The following is a 6000-nucleotide window of genomic DNA, read 5'->3' on the forward strand; positions in this document are numbered from 1 at the left end:
TTTTTCACACAAATAGAGCTTTCTTTTGGTGGTATGTAATCATCTCTGGGTTTTTTATTTTTTACAAAAAAAAAGAAAAAAGACAGAAAATATTGGAAAAAAAAAAGTTTTTCTTATTTTCTGCGAGTAAATTTTGAAAATAAATTTCTCTCCTTCACTGAAGGGCGCTGATGAGGCGGCACTGATGGGCACTGATAGGCTGCACTGATGGGCACTGATGAGGTGCCACTTATGGGCACTGATGAGGAGGTACTAATATGCCGCACTGATGAGCACTGATAGGCGGCACTGATAGGCGGCACTGATAGGTGGCACTGATGAGCACTGATAGGCGGCACTGATAGGCGGCACTGCTGGGCACTGAGAGGTGTCACTGCTGAGCACTGAGAGGTGGCACCGAGAGGTGGCACTGCTGGGCACTGAGAGGCGGCACTGATGGGCGGCACTGATGGGCACTGATAGGCGGCACTGATGGGCACTGGCGGATGGCACTGATGGACACTGACGGGTGGCACTGATGAGCACTGATGGGTGGCACTGATGAGCACTGATGGGCAGCACCATCAGTGCCCACACTCAGTGCCCATAGTGCTGCCAGTCAGTGCTCATCAGTGCCTAGATGAGCAGGCACTGATGGACACTGACTGACAGCACTATGGGCACTGATTGTGGGCATTGATGGGGGGCACTGATGGCGGGCACTGATGGTGGCAATTTGTGTATGTGTTTTACCTTTTGTAATCAGGGCACTGGTGATCGGTGCCCTGATTACATTTCTTCTGTGTCCCCGGCGCTGTGAGGCTCCCCCTCCTTCCTCACACTGCAGGCTCCGTGTGAGGAAGGCGCGCTGGCGATGAGAGATGATCTCATATGTTTACATATGAGATCATCTCTCATTGGACGGTCCGATCACGTAGTGAATGGCCGCTGTGATTGGCCATTCACCACGATCTGTGATCAGCTGTGTCCAAGGGACACAGCCGACACAGATTTTCCCCGATGCGCGCTCGCAGGAGCCGTATAAAGACGGCCTCCTGAAAATTCAAGTCCGCGCTGCAGCCGTATATAGGCTGTAGCGCGGATGGGAAGTGGTTAAAGGGCCGATTTTTTTTCAAAGTTTTTTTTTTAGTGTAGTTGTGAGGTGTGAGGTCTTTTTGACCCCAGATCTCACAATAAAGAGGACCTGTCATGCCTATTTCTATTACAAGGGATGTTTACATTCCTTGTAATAGGAATAAAAATGACAAAAATGATTATTTTTTTTAAAAAAAACTGTGAAAATAAAAAATAATAAATAAAATAAATAGAAAAAAAAATTAAAGCGCCCTGTTCCCGTTAGCTCGCGCGCAGAAGTGAACGCACATGGAAGTCCCGCCCACATATGTAAACGGTGTTCAAACCACACATGTGAGGTATAGCCGCGATCGTTAGAGCGAGAGCAATAATTTGAGACCTAGACCTTCTCTGTAATTCTAAGCTGGTAACCTGTAGACATTTTTAAAATGTCGCCTATGGGGATTTTTAAGTTCCAAAGCCATTCTGCGAGCTTGCGCAATTTTGAAGCATAACATGTTGGGTATCTATTTACTTGGCGTGACATTATCTTTCACATTATGGAAAAAATTGGGCTAACTTTACTGTTTTCTTAATTTTTTGCGCAAATACGGTGTGATTAAAAATATTGCAATGATCTCCATCTTATTCTCTAGGGGCTAAAAAAATATATATATATATATATTATGTTTGGGGGTTCTAAGTAGTTTTCTAGCAAAAAAAAAAAAAAACAGATTTTAGCTTGTAACCACCAAGTGTCAAAAATAGGCCCAGTCTTAAAGCGGTTAAAGAGGAAGTAAAGTCTGCTATTTTTTTTACCTGCAAAGTAAAGACATAATGTGCTAGTATGCATTTCATACTAGCACATTATGTGACACTTATCTGCAAACGAAGCCCACGTTATCCCCCCTGGCTGCATCCACCTTTGCTCATCATCCTTCCGAAGTCCGCGGACTTCGGCTGTGCTACTGGCCGGAGCTGCGTGACATTACTCCTACGCATGCACATGGGAGCCACCGGTCACGGCACAGGGCTCTGAAGAAACGGCACCGGCAACGGTGCATGTTTAGGAGATATTTACAGTACCTATAGGTAAGCCTTAGTGAATACAACGTCCAATTTTTGTTTAATTAGTACAGTTTTTGTCCGAAACAAAATCATAAGAGCAAGACTACACATGCTCGGAAACAAAAGAATACATACAAAACAATTCAACAAATTACATCACTTCCGAAGTTGCATTCTGTCGTACGAGAATTTTTGTACGTTAAATAACCTCTTCATTTTCGATATAAGACTAGCATGCAACAAAAAACAGATGAATATTTGTCCGATAATCTGATCGTGTGGACCAGGCTCTAGATAGCTGATATTGGAGTTGATTTACTAAAACTGGAGAGTAGTGATGGGCCAAATAACCCCCGTTCAGTTCGCACCAGAACATCTCAAACAGGGGAAAAGTTCTAGCGAACATGCAAAACTCTATTAACCACTTAAGCCCCGGAAGATTTTACCCCCATTCCGACCAGGGGGTATTTTACGACTCGGCACTGCGTGACTTTAACTGACAATTGTGCGGTCATGCAATGTGGTACCCAAACTAAATTTACGTCCTTTTTTTCCCACAAACAGAGCTTTCTTTTGGTGGTATTTGATCACCTCTGCGCTTTTTATTTTTTGCGATATTAATAAAAAAAGAGCGAAAATTTTGCAAAAAAATGACATTTTCAACTTTGTCTTTTAAAAAATATCCAATATACTCAATTTATGTATTTTTTTTTGGCCAAAATATATTTAGCTACATGTCTTTGACAAAAAAAAATTCAATGAGCGTATTTTTATTGGTTTGCGCAAAAGTTATAGCGTCTACAAACTATGGTGTAAATACAGAAATTTACGCAGCTTTAATTTTTGACTGCCTATCTCATTTCATGAAGTGCTAAAATGGCAGGGCAGTACAAAACCCCCCCAAACTACCACTTTTTGGAAAGTAGACATCCTAAGGAATGTTCTGAGAGGCATGTTGAGCTCATTGAATATTTCATTTTTTTGTCACAGGTGTTTGAAAAATGACTAAAATTTTTTTTTTTTTTTTTACACAAAGTTGTCATTGAAATGATATATTGCTCACACATGCCATGGGTATATGTGTAATTACACCCCAAAATATATTCTGCTGCTTCTCCTGAGTACAGGGATACCACATATGTGGGACTTTTTGGGAGCCTAGCTGTGTACGGGACCACAAAAACAAATCCCCACCATCAGAATTTCAAAGGGCGTACATTTTTCATTGCATTTTCTCACTACCTCTAACGGTTTAGGAGGCCCTGAAATGTCAAGATACCACAAAACCCCCCCAAATGACCCCATTTTGGAAAGTAGACACCCCAAGCTGTTTGCTAAGAGGCATGGTGAGTCCATGGAATATTTTATATTTTACCACAAGTTTTGGGAATATTACTATTTTTTTTTTTTATTTTTTTTTTTTACACAACGTTGTCACTAAAAGATAAAATTCTCAAACATGACATGGGTATATGTGGAATTACACCCCAAAATACATTCTGCCACTTCTCCTGAGTATGGGGATGCCCCATGTGTGAGACTTTTTGGGAGCCTAGCTGTGTACAGGACCGCGAAAACCAATCAACACTCCCAGGTTTTCTAATGGCGTAAATTGTGCATGTCACCTCTACACTACCTGTCACAGTTTCGGAGGCCCTAAAATTCCAAGATAGCACAAACCCCCCCCAAATGACCCCATTTTGGAAAGTAGACACCCCAAGCTATTTGCTGAGAGGCATGGTGAGTCCATGGAATATTTTATATTCTGCCACAAGTTCCGGGAAATATATATATAAATATATATATTTTTTTTTTTTTTCACAAAGTTGTCAGTAAATGAAATATTTCTCACACATGCCATGGGTATATGTGAAATGACACCCCAAAATACATTCTGCTGCGTCTCCTGAGTACAGGGATACCCCATGTGTGAGACTTTTTTGCAGTCTAGCCGAGTACAGGTCCCCGAAAACTAGTCCCCGCTTTCAGGCTTTCCAAGGGCGTAAATTGTTGATTTCACTCCTGACTACCTATCACAGTTTCGGAGGCCCTAAAATTCCAAGATAGCACAAAACCCCCCCAAATGACCCCATTTTGGAAAGTAGACACCCCAAGCTATTTGCTGAGAGGCATGGTGAGTCCATGGAATATTTTATATTCTGCCACAAGTTCCGGGAAATATATATATAAATATATATATTTTTTTTTTTTTCACAAAGTTGTCAGTAAATGAAATATTTCTCACACATGCCATGGGTATATGTGAAATGACACCCCAAAATACATTCTGCTGCGTCTCCTGAGTACAGGGATACCCCATGTGTGAGACTTTTTTGCAGTCTAGCCGAGTACAGGTCCCCGAAAACTAGTCCCCGCTTTCAGGCTTTCCAAGGGCGTAAATTGTTGATTTCACTCCTGACTACCTATCACAGTTTCGGAGGCCCTAAAATTCCAAGATAGCACAAAACCCCCCCAAATGACCCCATTTTGGAAAGTAGACACCCCAAGCTATTTGCTGAGAGGCATGGTGAGTCCATGGAATATTTTATATTTTGCCACAAGTTCCGGGAAATATATATATATATATATATATTTTTTTTTTTCACAAAGTTGTCAGTAAATGAAATATTGCTCACACATGCCATGGGTATATGTGAAATGACACCCCAAAATACATTCTGCTGCTTCTCCTGAGTACAGGGATACCCCATGTGTGAGACTTTTTTGCAGTCTAGCCGAGTACAGGTCCCCGAAAACCAGTCCCCACTTTCAGGATTTCCAAGGGCGTAAATTGTTGAATTCACTCCTGACTACCTATCACAGTTTCGGAGGCCCTAAAATTCCAAGATAGCACAAAACCCCCCCAAATGACCCCATTTTGGAAAGTAGACACCCCAAGCTATTTGCTGAGAGGCATGGTGAGTCCATGGAATATTTTATATTTTGCCACAAGTTCCGGGAAATATATATATATATATATATATATATATATATTTTTTTTTTTTACACAAAGTTGTCAGTAAATGATATATTGCTCACACATGCCATGGGTATATGTGAACTGACACCCCAAAATACATTCTGCTGCTTCTCCTGAGTATAGGGATACCCCATGTGTGAGACTTTTTTGCAGTCTAGCCGAGTACAGGACCCCGAAAACCAATCATCGCCTTCAGGCTTTCCAAGGGCGTAAATTGTTGATTTCACTCCTGACTACCTATCACAGTTTTGGAGGCCATGAAATGCCAAGACAGCACAACCCCCCCCCCCCCCCAAATGACCCCTTTTCGGAAAGTAGACACCCTGAGCTATTTGCAGAGAGGCATGTTGAGTGTTTTGCAGATCTCACTTTTTGTCACAAAGTTTTGGAAATTGAAAAAAGAGGAAAAAAAATGCATTTTCCTGTTTTTTCTTCATTTTCCAAAAAAAATTAGAGCTGCAAAATACTCACCATGCCTCTCAGCAAATAGATTGGAGTGTCTACTTTGCAAAATGGGGTCATTTGGGGGGGGTTTGTGCAATCTTGGCTTTTTATGGACTTCAAAAGTGTGATAGGTAGTAAGGAGTGAGATCAACAATTTACGCCCTTAGAAAGCCTAAAGGTGCGCATTGGTTTTCCGGGTCCTGTACGCGGCTAGACTGGCAAAAAGTCTCACACATGGGGTATCATTGTACTCAGGAGAAGCAGCAGAATGTATTTTGGGGTGTCATTTCACATATACCCATGGCCTGTGTGAGCAATATATCATTTACTGACAACTTTGTGTAAAAAAATAAAAAAAAATGTTTTCCTCGAAACTTGTGGCAAAATATAAACTATTCCATGGACTCACCATACTTCTCAGCCAGTAGCTTGGAGTGTCTACTTTGCAAAATGGG

This window comes from Pelophylax lessonae (assembly GCF_965119305.1).
Source record: "Pelophylax lessonae genome assembly, chromosome: 2".
Taxonomy (NCBI): Eukaryota; Metazoa; Chordata; class Amphibia; order Anura; family Ranidae; genus Pelophylax; species Pelophylax lessonae.